At 43.2% G+C, this 15,170-nt stretch overlaps 1 long non-coding RNA gene across 1 annotated transcript in view; it reads right to left on the bottom strand.

Annotated features, from left to right (window-relative positions):
- Nucleotides 1-15,170, bottom strand: part of LOC141278892 (uncharacterized) — a 40,938-nt gene that overhangs the window by 15,497 nt on the left and 10,271 nt on the right. Inside the window, exon 2 of the long non-coding RNA XR_012332292.1 lies at nucleotides 10,387-10,484. This is a non-coding gene — a long non-coding RNA (uncharacterized lncRNA). The remainder of the gene's footprint in view (nucleotides 1-10,386; nucleotides 10,485-15,170) is intronic.

Here is a 15,170-nt window from a genome sequence, read left to right as displayed (position 1 = left end):
TTAAAGTTGGTGATATTGTATGTAAAATACATCACAATAGAACTGTCGATAAATCAAGCAGCAAGATCACTTGTGGCTTTGAGATGTCTAGAAGCCATGTCCGTGTTGGCCCTGATAACCTTTGGCCTCACCTTCACTGGACTACATTTTTTTGCTGTTTCAGTGTTCAGCAATTTCCCTTTCCTGATCTTGGAAGCACCTTAAAAAGCTCCATTGAGAACTATAGATGGAGCCTGAAGAGTTTCTCAAATGCAATTCTTGTCACCTTAAACTTTGGGACTCTCTTCCACATTCAAGAAATCGTTCACCTGCAGCTGAAGTTCCTCTGCTGCCACAGAATGATGCAAGGTGGCTTTTTAGTCACATGAAACACCTGTCACCATCCCAAAATCAAATGGCTTCTTTGAGGTTAAGTCTATCAGAGCAGCAAACAGACATTACCTTTGTCCTATTGGCTTCTGTTTGGCACCAGTACTAGAGGAATAAAAATGCCTTGTGAACAGGTTCCTGAACTACTGCCAAAAGTTTTCTTTTGACCTGTTGCTGTGATAAATTGCATCAACGCACTTCCTCATCTGAGTCATCTTTACATTCTTGAAATAAAACTGACTTGACTATAAGGTATTATTCTTCTAACATATCACTGGATTGATCACTATTTCATTTGGGATTTCGGCCTCTATGTTCTTAAATGTGTAACCAGTGTATCAAACAGTTTGAAGTCAGCAGGGCATAAACATAAAATGGTTTTATTTCTTTGTCCATTCGCTTACCTTCAGGCAAGTTCTGTCAAATCTCTCCCTCCTGCCCCACACTGGCATTTGAACAGATCACATGGCTTTCTGGTCACTTTTAGTTTTTAAAAAATCCAGGCCAACCTATTACAGGTTTAAAACTTCTGTTACAGTGTAGGCAGCCTCACGTCCAAGTTTAAGCCTGTCAAGAATGTTTCCTTATCTAAGGCTGCCGAGAAAAGTTTAGGGCTCAGAACCCCACAGAAGAGCTTCAGAAGTGTGCCGGCACCTACAAATACTATTTGATCCTCTTCATCGCCAGTGTGAGTTATAGCAGGCTGAGGACATTCAGAACACCTGGAAATAGCAGATGTCCTTTGGCAAGATCAAAGTGGTGACCACGGTGGCCTTGGGCAGAAGCCTATCTGTAAAGTACAAAGACAATCCGCACCAGGCTGGCAAGGAGTTTCTGGGAGAAGTCACGGGTCTCTGATCCAACAACCACCTAAGGAGGAAGCGAATGACATGCCCTGAAATTAGCCACATTCACCACGAGCCTGGACGTGGGGGTCTCTGGAGATACTCCCCTACTCCATGGATCCACACTTGGCCTGCTCACTACCCTAAAGAGGAATGTGGAAGAAATGAAGTGCTGATGCAGGTTACAACATGGACAATACTTGGAAACCTAATACTAAGTGAAAGAAACCAGTCACAAAAAACTACATACTATATGATTCCATTCATCTGAAATTCCAAACTAGGGAAATCTATAATATCAGAGTAGATTAGCGGTTTCTTAGGGTTGGGGGCTGGGGGTTGGGGAGATAGAGGGATGATAGCTGAAGGGTACAGGGTTTCTTTATTTTGAGATGATGAAAATGTTCTAATATTGACTATGGTGATGGTTACACATATCTGTGAATTTACTAAAAACCACTGAATGATACACACTTTTAACAGGTGAATTGTATGGGATGCAAATTATCTTTCAATAAAGTTATTGAGAGAGAGAGAGAGAGAGAGAGAGACTCTCCCAGCTACAGCGTACAGGAAAAGCAATTTGTTAAGGCACAATAGGTCCCTGTCTATAGGTGTGAGATGTCTGAATTCATAGTGGCCATCTGACCCACGCAGCAGTGCAGTTGGGAAGGTTCGAATCAATGATTATGAGGCAGGAAGCACGTCTAAGTCCTCAGAAGTACGGGAGGAAGGGGATCATGACTACTGGGGTACTCAGGCCTAAGGCCATCCCCTGCCCCCCAGGTCACGGGACTCTTCTTCCTGCCCTCCCCTCCCTGGGAATCACTTAGTTGATGCTGGTCTGGGGACAAGGAAGGGAAACAGAGAAGGACTATTTCTATGAAAAAAAATAATTTTTGTCTGCAGATAATTCCCTGTGGTAGCAAAAGGGCCATTTCTTAGAAAAGAACTCTGAAGTCATGCTTTCTTCTGGATTTCCAATATCAGAGCTTCTTCCCAGTCCTGGTTGTGCTGTAGATGCCCATGCACCAGCAGCTTCCTTGCACTGGGAGTGAGCAGCAGAAACTTCAGAGCTAGGATGTCTCTCCTTTCTTTTCCTCTGGTTGGAATGAAGACTTGCTGAGGGACATGAGCTCCCTGGTGACCCTAACCCTTGCCTCATCCCCCACTCCCACTGGGCAGAGGCCTGGGTCCTGCTGTGCCTTAGCCCTATGAATGTCAACTAGAAGAGAAAAGAATTCAGCAAGGTTAAGGCCCCTGGTGGAGCTTAGGGGGTGTAGGATAGGTGAGTGATGTTTTCAATAGCCAACAGTGATCTAAGAGGTTTCTTCTCCTTGGGGGTGACTCAAATGGAGGGTTTTGCCAAAATTGTTCCATTCATAGAGTAGAGAGGAGTTGAGAAAAAAGCTCCTTTGGTGCATGTCCCCCCTTTTCTATCACATTCAACAAGGGAGAGCCATTGCGGACCCCACTGTTGAGAGGCCAGGCTAATTCCCTAATTCCACTGAAGGAGGCTGGAAGCAGCAATACCCCAATAGCAATGAGCACACCTAGTGCCCAGATCTTGACTTCTAAATACCAGTATACACTGAAAGGAACAAAGACTCCTTGGAGAAATGGCTGACTCCAGGGTTTAGAAAGGGAAAGTACAGATGAACCTGGAACATCTTGTCCTGCTAGAAAGTAAGGAAGTACTCAAAGGACGATGGAGGCACAGGAACCAGCTTAAAGGCACTACCAAACACCAAATCTACTGCCCAACGTCTAATCTACTTTCTGTCTCTATGAATTTGCTTATTCTAGGTACCATGTGTAAATGGAATCATACAGTATTTGTTCTTCTATGTCTGGCTTCTTTCAATTAGCATAAGGTATTCAAGCTTCATCCATGTTGTAGCATGTATCAGAACTTCATTCCTTTTTAGGGAGGAATAATATTCCTTTGTATCTATATGCCGCATTTTGTTTATTCATTCATCTGTTGATGGACACTTGGGTTGTTCCCACCTTTTGACTATTGTGAAAAAGGCAGCTATGAACATTGGTATACAAGTATCCGTTTGAGTTCATGCTTTCAACTCTTTAGGTACAAACCTAGAGTGGAATTGCTGAATCCCATTTGCTTTTAAATTCCTGCTTCACTAAGTTCCTCTTATAGATAGCATATAGTCTAAGAATTTTTGTCTTAAAGAAATGCAACCCATTTACATTAATTGTTGTAACATATATTTAGTATTATATCTATCACCTGAAGATAATTAAAAGCTTTTTTTCTGATAAGAACTTTTAAGATCTATTCTCCTTGTCAAAAGGCACAATCTGGGCTTCCCTGGTGGCGCAGTGGTTGAGAGTCCGCCTGCCGATGCAGGGGATATGGGTTCGTGCCCCGGTCTGGGAAGATCCCACATGCCGCAGAGCGGCTGGGCCCGTGGGCCATGGCCGCTGAGCCTGCGCGTCCGGAGCCTGTGCTCCGCAGCGGGAGAGGCCACAACAGTGAGAGACCCGCGTACCGCAAAAAAAAAAAAAAAAAAAGGTACAATCTTCCAGTTATAAAATAAATTACTCACAGGATGTAATGTACAGCATGGTGACTATAGTTAATAATATTGGATTGCATGTTTGAAAGTTACTAAGAGAGTCATCTTGAAAGACCTAAAGATCATTTTAATTCTTGCTCTTTTGAGTGTTTGCTGTTTGGTGTGGGACCATGTATTCTTTGGTTTTTATCTGAGACAGAGAGAGAGAGAGAGTATACACACATACGTATTACATTATATCTCATATATTATACATTTTAATGTATCTTATATTATGTATATGTATATATGAGATATATATTCTGTCTATAATTCAATAGTTTTAAATTTTTTTAAGTATTCTTTAATCCACTTTTTTTTCTAAATATCAGACAAGAGTAAATCAGTACTTCCTGAGTCCTCTTGCCTCTTTTTGAGAATATTTTTAACTTTCATTATTTTGTACCACTTTTAAAACTTCTTATATTTTTCTATGTTTAACAGGCACTTGCTCCCTGCCCTCTTGCACCAGGGCTTCCCCACTTTCAGTTCTTAAATTTGCTTCATCTCTTGACAATATTTAATGCTTTTTCAAGTTTCTTATTCAAAAGGGTACAAGGTGGTATGTCCTTTAAACTCTTGCATACTTGAGAGTATGCGAACTTTAAACTCTTGCATATTTGAAAGTATCTTTCTTGAGATTTCAAATATTAAATGTACCTGGGTGGGGCATCAAATAATGGATTGCAATTTTTTTCTTTATTCTTCTGAAAACTGAGGGCAGTAAGAGTTTGAAGCCAGTTTGATTTCTCTTCCTTTGTAGGTTCCTCTTTATTCTGTGCATATACTTGTAGGATTTTTAAGATCCTGCTTCTTAAATATTTTTGTGAGGTGTCTAGATATAGTTCCATCTTCAGTGATGTTTGCGTGACACACGATCTCTTCTGAGCTGCACACTCAGGATTCGTGTGGTGTTCTCTTGTCTATTGCAGTGGTCCCCAACCTTTTTGGCACCAGGGACCGGTTTCGTGGAAAACAAGTTTTCCAAGGACGGGGGTTGGTGGGGGGGGATGGTTCAGGCGGTAATGCGAGCGATTGGGAGCAGCAGATGAAGCTTCAATTGCTCGCCTCCGCTCACCTCCTGCTGTGCGGCCGGTTCCTAACAGGTCTCCGACCGGTACTGGTCCGCGGCCCAGGGGTTGGGGACCCCTGGTTTATTGGATGATTGCTACTCTCCAATCTCACCCGCAAAAGCATGGAGTGTCTGCTTGGCACTGCTTTAGTCTCTGGTCTCCATACCTATCTTGTCATTTGAATTTCTTTGTCTTTTCCCCTGCATTTTTGATGAGAGTTTTCAACCTTGACCTCTACAGCACTGATTTAATATTTTACAGCACCAATTCTTTTCTTTAATCTCACCAAGGGATTAATGGGGAGTTTTAATTCTGTGATTACATTTTTAGTTTCTATCACAGTGTTTCCTTTTCTCATTAATTCCTTTTTCATTTAACTTTTTAAAAAATCTCATTCTGTGACTTGTCTGTCCCTCTATTCCTATGGCTTTCTGCCTTTATTTCATAGGGGCCATATCTTTTGACATATGCAACAGAATGTTGAATAGGTTTTTCCTTACTGACCCAGAGTTGTTGTTAAGACCCAAAGTGAGGATAAGGAGCTAGATGCCCAAGTTCAGGGGATGCAGCCCATGTAGACCCCATGACTTGATCCTGTGAATTTGTCTTGGTGGGGGCTACAGGGCATTCATGGGGCTCCTGAACAGACAGCCAGGCCTGCATTTCTTTTTTTTTTTTTTTTTTAATTTATTTATTTATTTATTTTTGGCTGTGTTGGGTCTTCGTTGCTGTGCACGGGCTTTCTCTAGTTGTGGCAAGCGGGGGCTACTCTTCGTTGTGGTGTGCGGGCTTCTCATTGTCATGGCTTCTCTTGTTGCAGAGCACAGGCTCTAGACGCGCAGGCTTCAGTAGTTGCAGCACATGGGTTCAGTAGTTGCAGTGCATGGACTCCAGGGTGTGTGGGCTCAGCAGTTGTGGCTCGCGGGCTCTAGAGTGCAGGCTCAGTAGTTGTGGCACACGGGCTTAGTTGCTCCGCGGCATGTGGGATATTCCCCGGCCAGGGCTCAAACCCGTTTCCCCTGCATTGGCAGGCAGATTCTTAACCACTGCGCCACAAGGGAAGCCCCAGGCCTGCATTTCTGAGAATGCTCCCACAGAGGGATGACAAAGACCCTCCTGCCAGCTTCCCTCCTTCCCATGAAGCTGGCAAAGCAGACCTTCCAGAGCCCAGGAGGCTTCTTTTACAGGAAAAAGCTCTAGGGCTTCACCTAGTCAACATCAACCCTGGAGGGAAACTCAGCGTTTTCCCCAGCTTCAAACTCCTTCAGTTTTCTCCCCAGCACTTCCTCCTTGCCTCAGCCTGGGAACAAAGACATCTGAACACATCCGCAGGAACATGCTAATTAGCAAACAACTCAGGCTCCCATTGCCCTGAGGGGGGTTATAGGTCTATTGGGCACTGCTTGGGCCCAACACCTTGGCAATAGCACCCAAGCCTATATTTTAATGTATTCAAATACGTTCCCTCGAGGAGTTTGCAGGCCCTCAGGGATACAGGGAGTCTGAGCTGAAACAATTTCTCCTAATTGCTGAAGCAGACACCCAAATAGAATTCTGAATACGAGGCTCCCACATGGAAATTGGCTCACTCTGGCTACAGGGTCTGCAAAGACCCCATGTAAATCAGGGTCTGCCAAAGTGGGTTTCTCAGAGCACTCTTTCCACAGAATGTCAATAGGTATTTTTGAAAATAGGGTCCCAGTGAAAATAAATTTGAGATATGCATAGTAAACAAAGGGTCAGTTTCCTTTCTGCAGAACTTCTTGGCATCTTGCATATTAATGGCCTATTACAGTATTCAGTCAGTCATTCTGCATACACTGAGTGTCTACTGTGCACCAAGCATTGTGGAAACAGGCGAGATTCCACATGGTCCATGCTTGCAAGCAGCTCACAGCCGAGCATTCCAACAGCTTTAGTACTCAAATCCTGGTCTGGGCCAGTAGCAGCAACACCAACTGAAAACTTGTTAGAAATGCAGATTCTCCAGCCCCACCTCCAGACCTACTGAATCAGAATCTGCATTTTAACAAGTTCCCCAGGTGATTCATGTACATTAAAGTATGAGAAGCCTGGAATAACATATTGCTAGGGAAGAAACATAAGGTAAGGAGAAGGGCTACTCTGGTAAGCTGAAGACCTTCTGCTGTGGAGCCCAAGTAAAACAGTAAGTAGCAGAGTTGGGGAGTGACTCATTGCCTCGCTCCAGCGTGCACACAGAGAGGCTCTGGTCAGGAGGACTGAGAAGAACACAGTTCCATTTTGGCATCAGTATTTGTTGAGGTAAGTTTCAGCTTTGAGGAAAAGAAAAACCCTAAAAATACTGTCTTAAACAAGATAAAAGTTTATTCTTCTCTAACTTTTGAGAAGTCCAGCAATAAGAATTACTGGGCTGGTATGGCATACCACAGGATCAAGAACCCATGTTCCAGGCTTCCCTGGTGGCGCAGTGGTTAAGAATCCGCCTGCCAATGCAGGGGACACAGGTTCAAGCCCTGGTCCAGGAAGATCCCACATGTCGCGGAGCAACTAAGCCCATGTGCCACAACTACTGAAGCCCGCGCACCTAGAGCCAGACTCCGCAACAAAAGAAGCCACTGCAGTGAGAAGCCTGCGCACCGCAATGAAGAGTAGCCCCCACTCCCCACAACCAGAGAAAGCCACGCACAGCAACAAAGAACCAAAGCAGCCAAAAGTAAATAAATAAAATAAAATAAATAAATAAATAAAAAGAACCCATGTTCCTTCTATCTTGCTACTCTACCTCGCATTCCCAAAGTTGACTCATGGTCCTATGTGACTGCCGGACCTCCAGCCATTACAGCTGCATTCCGGCAAGCAAGAAGTAATAAAGAAGGGCATCTCTTCCTACTTTTAAAGATACTTCCTTAAGGTTTATATACCATCTCTATTTATATCCCATTGTGTGAACACATGTGGGACATGCTCAGGGAACAACCTGGAGAGAATTTAAGAGGTGGCTGAAGAACTAGCAGAATTTAAGTTATTATTGTTAACTTTCTTTGCACCCACAGTGAGTTAGGACCAGGGAATTAAGGAGACTGTTTCCATAGGTTCATTCTCCAGAGAGAATGAGACAGTTGGACACAGTTGTCCAACTTTGGTGGTTTGGGAGTTGAATAGGGTCATCTACTCAATGGTTTCCACATAATGATAATAACATTAAGTTCATAGGGAGAATGTGCTGAATTAAAATTTTTTATTTGATAAATTTTTCTTAAAACTAGTGCTTGGAACTACTTGTCTACTTCTGAGCAAAGATTTTTTTTTTAACAAAAATAAGTGAACAAATGGCAAATGGAGAAATGAATATTAATAGGAAACAGAATAAAACTGCAAGTTCAACAACTTTTCCATGAGCGTATGGTTTTTACTATATTTTGCACACATAGAACAGAGCCCTGTTTCCTACAGGTAAACTGTTTCTGGTTCTCTTTTGCACGATGAACTTAAATGTGTTGAGATTTCCCAGGGAACTACAAAGCGTACAGCGATGTACAGACACTCCATCCTTGAATGGAGGTGAGGTCCACTGCTCTAGGCCAAGGCCAAGGCAGGCCCTGAAACCTGAGAGGCTGAGTCAAAGGACCCCACCGTCCTCTGTGGCCCAAACCAGAAACCTGGGAGCATGTCAGAGTTGCCCTCACCCTCACCCACACACCCCAGCAGTCACAAGGCCTGCTCAGTCACCTCAAATTCCTCCCTCTGCTCCTCCTGCACACTGAGAGACAGGAGAGCTTACGGCAAAGGGTCTGGACTATGGAGCTCAACTGCCTGGTGCAAATCTTGGCTTGATTTAGTAGCTGTGTGTGGCCAAGGGCAAGTCTCCTAACTGCTCTGGGCCTCAGTTTTCACATCAGTGAAGTGGGGATAATAATAGCACTTAGCACAGAGGGCTATGGAGGGTAAAGGAGTCCATGGACCTGAAGCAACTGAAACGATGCCTGGCTCACAGGAGCCATGTGAGCGTCAGCAATTCTCACTATCACTATGGCCACCACCTTAAACGAGGCCTCACAGAGGCCAGTAACCATCTCCTCAAGGCCAAGGTCCAAACCACTAAACAGCAAGGGCCCAAAGCCCTGAACCCTCCACTATCTTATTCAGAAAACTCCAGGGGCTTCTTGTGAACCACAGAATTAAGTAGAAACTTTTAATCATCCCATTCAATGCCCTTTATGATATGGAGCTCAATAGATATCTAAGGAGGGAAGAAGAGAATAGAACAAAAAAATGCAGGAAAGGAAGAAAATGATGAGCTAGAAAATTCCATCATCAGCTCTGCTTATTGGCCACTATCCTAAATAAGTGGTCAAGTTGGCAAACACACGTTGACATGTGTTTGTTCCACATCAATCATTAGATTAAGCTGGTCATCTCAGGAGAATCTATTCTCTGTGCATTTCAAAATCTAGACTGTAAATGTCAAAAGTGACTTACCACTCTGAGATAGGCAAGTCTGTACCAGCTTGAAGCTTACTCCTTGAAGCTCTGTGTGTGTGTGTGTGTGTGTGTGTGTGTGTGTGTGTGTGGTGTATATGTGTGTGCATGAAGGTATGTGAAAATAAACAAAGAAACACCAGGTCTTGGTGTGCTTGCAACAGAGTCAAGCTAAACGAAAGGCTTTGTCCTCAATACACACAAACATACTCATGTTCACATTCATTCATTCATGCACGCACGTTCTCACACACATGAAGTAGCCTATGTCCACACACAGGGCCAAAGTCACAGGCACAAAAGCTCACTCACCCACACATACATATGCACATGCACTCACATGCACCTCCAGGCCTGAGCAGGGGCCACCTCCTGGATCCCACATCTGTCCCCCTCTCCTGACAGTGATAGTGCCATGCCAGTAGCACTCAGAGGTCGATTTCCAGGTATAGTAGTGCCACATGCTTCTATCCTGGCCAGTATGTGGCTATCTCCAGATCTTTCCGTCCAGATTCCTGGAATTATGCTGAGCCTTCCCTCCCACCTGTGGCAACCCATTCCCAGAACAGCCTCAGGACAAATGAATCACCACAGTGTTTGTCATCTTGCCACTGGGTAGCTGCCATCTCTAGCCTACCTCACAGGATGTGAGTTGCAGGACCTCCTTTTTTAGTTGAAAGGTGTCTTAGAGATCATCCCTTCTGACCTCCTCAATGTGCAGATGGGAGACTGAGGCTCAGAAAGGGATAGGATTTGCCCAAGGTCGCCCAGCAAGTCAAAGGCAGAGCTAAACTTGAACCCTAACTCTAGGGCCAGGGCTCCTTCTACCTCACGGCCACCAAAAGAAGCCCCTCTCTTCTACTGGAGTCCTGATCCTACTAGTGGGCCTTCCTGGAAAAGTCAGGGGGGAAGAGCACAAGATAACAGCTACAAGTGGCCAAGAGTGCCCAGTGACACACTGACCACAGTCAGGAGGGGCCAGAGGTGCTGCTGTCCAGCCTGTGAGATGCCTCCACACACTGCCCTCATTTCCCCATGCAGGCCCCTCAAATGACTTACTATTCTTTGGTCCCTGGAGCTCAGGGTGATGGAGTCAGGGGAGGCAGTGGGCAGAGAGGCAGGCAGGGAGGCGGCCAGAGCTCCAGCACCTTCTTTTTCTAGAAAATAAAATATAACTCAGTCATTCCATAAATCATCTTTTTTGCTCCCCATGCCTGCTCTGCCCCCACCAGGTCCACCCATTCTCCCTGCCTGGTGTCCAGACCCACGACAAACACAGGGGTACTAAGAGGAATCAGAGCTGGGGCTACCACCTCCCCGCAAAACCCACCACTGCAACCCAGCATGGGAGGAGCAGAAAGAGCTCGGTGGAGGGGTGCTTTCCGGAGGAGGGGATACCCCAGCAAGGCTGGCAGGGGTTAGCCCCGTGAAGGGGTGGGGGGGAGGGGCATTCCAGGAAGAGGACAGGCAGGTGCAAAGGCCAGGAGGGGAAAGCACTCTGACCGATCATTTAGCATGAGTGGGGCAGAAATGCAAGGAGGAGAGGAGTCAGAAGAAAAACACAGAGACACCACAGAGGCAGGAGGAGGGCAGTGCTGTGGGAGGGTAGTCTGGGTCCCAGGGGTAGTCTGGGTCCCAGGCGCACTCTGGTGGTCCTCAGAGCTGAACCTGATCCCAAGTCAGCCTCATCACAAGCCTGCCAGACACAGCGTACTAAAGAAGAACAAGGTCAGTCCTCCCCTACTACCAGAGGGGAAACTGAGGCCCAGAGAGAGATAGACACTTGCGCGAGGTCACATTGCTAGCAGAAGCAGTGTGAACACCAGAAGCTCAGCCTCCTAACTAATGATTTGATTATCAGGTCAAATCATTCCTCGCTGCTTGCAAGTTCTGCCCATCCCAAGCTGGGGTATCAAGACAATCCTAGTGAGAGTGGTAAGAGCACAAGGTTGTGGATGGTGGTAGCTGTTCCTTACAGGAAACAGCCCACTGAGAGCAGAGGTGGGAGCCCCAGAGAGACCCATGGCTAAGCAGATGTTGGTTCTCATGAGGCCGATGTTCCAGGCAGTACACAGCTTGAAAGTTCAGCTCTGAGGCTGGGTGAGGCCCTGAGCCCGCGGAAGCCTCTGGAGACAGAGGAAGCATCTTCATGTCCTGTCTGTTGCTGTGTATATTTGGTCAGGAGAGTTATCTCAAGACAGAAGAAGCAATTATCTTTAGGACTTTCTGTCCCATACATTATTCAGTTGAAAAAAGAATGTCACCTTTGCTGTAAAAATCGATTGTAATAAGGGAAATACTTCTACACTCAACAAAATTCTCAGCCTCAGGATACACAAGCATTAATTAATAATGCCACCATTCCATCTTTTCTGTCACCCGCCCCCAACCCCAATTCAACAGGAGGACACAGGGTCAAAGAATCCCATGGAGTTATAGTTGAAAACTTCCCTAATATGGGAAAGGAAATAGTTAATCAAGTCCAGAAAGCACAGAGAGTCCCATACAGGATAAATCCAAGGAGAAATACGCCAAGACACATATTAATCAAACTGTCAAAAATTAAATACAAAGAAAACATATTAAAAGCAGCAAGGGAAAAACAACAAATAACACACAAGGGAATCCCCATAAGGTTAACAGCTGATCTTTCAGCAGAAACTCTGCAAGCCAGAAGGGACTGGCAGGACATATTGAAAGTGATGAAGGAGAAAAACCTACAACCAAGATTACTCTACCCAGCAAGGATCTCATTCAGATTTGATGGAGAAATTAAAACCTTTACAGACAAGCAAAAGCTGAGAGAGTTCAGCACCACCAAACCAGCTTTACAACAAATGCTAAAGGAACTTCTCCAGGCAAGAAACACAAGAGAAGGAAAAGACCTACAATAACGAACCCAAAACAATTAAGAAAATGAGAATAGAAACATATATATCAACAATTACCTTAAATTTAAATGGACTAAATGCTCCCACCAAAAGACACAGATTGGCTGAATGGATACAAAAACAAGACCCATATATATGCTGTCTACAAGAGACCCACTTCAGACCTAGAGACACATACAGACTGAAAGGGGATGGAAAAAGATATTCCATGCAAATGGAAACCAGAAGAAAGCTGGAGTAGCAATTCTCATATCAGACAAAATAGACTTTAAAATAAAGACTATTAGAAGAGACAAAGAAGGACACTACATAATATCAAGAGATCAATCCAAGAAGATATAACAATTATACATATTTATGCACCCAACATAGGAGCACCTCAATACATAAAGCAAATAGTAACAGCCATAAACGGGGAAATCGACAGTAACACATTCGTAGTAGGGGACTTTAACACCCCACTTTCACCAATGGACAGATCATTCAAAATGAAAATAAATAAGGAAACACAAGCTTTAAATGATACATTAAACAAGATGGACTTCATTGATATTTATAGGACATTCCATCCAAAAACAACTGAATACACATTTTTCTCAAGTGCTCATGGAACATTCTCCAGGATAGATCACATCTTGGGTCACAAATCAAGCCTTGGTAAATTTAAGAAAATTGAAATTGTATCAAGTATCTTTTCCGACCAGAATGCCATGAGACTAGATATCAATTACAGGAAAAGATCTGTAAAGAATACAAACACATGGAGGATAAACAATACACTACTTAATAACGAAGTGATCACTGAAGAAATCAAAGAGGAAATTAAAAAACACCTAGAAACAAATGACAATGGAGACACGATGACCCAAAACCTATGGGATGCAGCAAAAGCAGTTCTAAGAGGGAAGTTTATAGCACTACAATCCTACCTTAAGAAACAGGAAACATCTCAAATAAACAACCTAACCTTGCACCTAAAGCAATTAGAGAAAGAAGAACAAAAAAAACCCCAAAGTTAGCAGAAGGAAAGAAATCATAAAAATCAGATCAGAAAGAAATGAAAAAGAAATGAAGAAAATGATAGCAAAGATCAATAAAACTAAAAGCTGGCTCTTTGAGAAGATACACCAAATTGATAAACCATTAGCCAGACTCATCAAGAAAAAAAGGGAGAAGACTCAAATCAATAGAATTAGAAATGAAAAAGGAGAAGTAACAACTGACACTGCAGAAATACAAAAGATCATGAGAGATTACTACAAGCAACTCTATGCCAATAAAATGGACAACCTGGAAGAAATGGACAAATTCTTAGAAATGCACAACCTGCCAAGACTGAATCAGGAAGAAATAGAAAATATGAACAGACCAATCACAAGCACTGAAATTCAAACTGTGATTAAAAATCTTCCAACAAACAAAAGCCCAGGACCAGATGGCTTCACAGGCAAATTCTATCAAACATTTAGAGAAAAGCTAACACCTATCCTTCTCAAACTCTTCCAAAATATAGCAGAGGTAGGAACACTCCCAAACTCACTCTACGAGGCCACCATCACCTTGATACCAAAACCAGACAAGGATGTCACAAAGAAAGAAAACTACAGGCCAATATCACTGATGAACATAGATGCAAAAATCCTCAACAAAATACTAGCAAACAGAATCCAACAGCACATTAAAAGGATCACACACCATGATCAAGTGGGGTTTATTCCAGGAATGCAAGGATTCTTCAATATACGCAAATCAATCAATGTGATAAACCATATTAACAAATTGAAGGAGAAAAAACATATGATCATCTCAATAGATGCAGAGAAAGCTTTTGACAAAATTCAACACCCATTTATGATAAAAACCCTGCAGAAAGTAGGCATAGAGGGAACTTTCCTCAACATAATAAAGGCCATATATGACAAACCCACAGCCAACACTGTCCTCAATGGTGAAAAACTGAAAGCATTTCCACTAAGATCAGGAAAAAGACAAGGTTGCCCACTCTCACCACTATTATTCAACATAGTTTTGGAAGTTTTAGCCACAGCAATAGGAGAAGAAAAGGAAATAAAAGGAATCCAAATCAGAAAAGAAGAAGTAAAGCTGTCACTCTTTGCAGATGACATGATACTATACATAGAGAATCCTAAAGATGCTACCAGAAAACTACTAGAGTTAATCCATGAATTTGGTAAAGTAGCAGGATACAAAATTAATGCACAGGAATCTCTGGGATTCCTATACACTAATGATGAAAAATCTGAAAGTGAAATCAAGAAAATACTCCCATTTACCATTGCAACAAAAAGAATAAAATAGCTAGGAATAAACCTACCTAAGGAAACGAAAGACCTGTATACAGAAAATTATAAGACACTGATGAAAGCAACTAAAGATGATACAAATAGATGGAGAGATATACCATGCTCTTGGATTGGAAGAATCAACATTATGAAAATGACTCTACTACCCAAAGCAATCTACAGATTCAATGCAATCCCTATCAAACTACCACTGACATTTTTCACAGAACTAGAACAAAAAATTTCACAATTTGTATGGAAACACAAAACACCCCGAATAGCCAAAGCAATCTTGAGAACGAAAAATGGAGCTGGAGGAATCAGGCTCCCTGACTTCAGACTATACTACAAAGCTACAGTAATCAAGACAGTATGGTACTGGCACAAAAACAGAAAGATCAATGGAACAGGATAGAAAGCCCAGAGATAAACCCACACACATGTGGTCACCTTATCTTTGATAAAGGAGGCAGGAATGTACAGTGGAGAAAGGACAGCCTCTTCAATAAGTGGTGCTGGGAAAACTGGACAGGTACACGTAAAAAGTATGAGATTAGATCACTCCCTAACACCATACACAAAAATAAGCTCAAAGTGGATTAAAGACCTAAATATAAGGCCAGAAACTATCAAACTCTTAGAGGAAAAC

This window comes from Tursiops truncatus, chromosome 6 (genome assembly GCF_011762595.2).
Source record: "Tursiops truncatus isolate mTurTru1 chromosome 6, mTurTru1.mat.Y, whole genome shotgun sequence".
In the NCBI taxonomy this organism is placed as follows: Eukaryota; Metazoa; Chordata; class Mammalia; order Artiodactyla; family Delphinidae; genus Tursiops; species Tursiops truncatus.
This window is presented reverse-complemented; position numbering and strand designations above follow the sequence as displayed.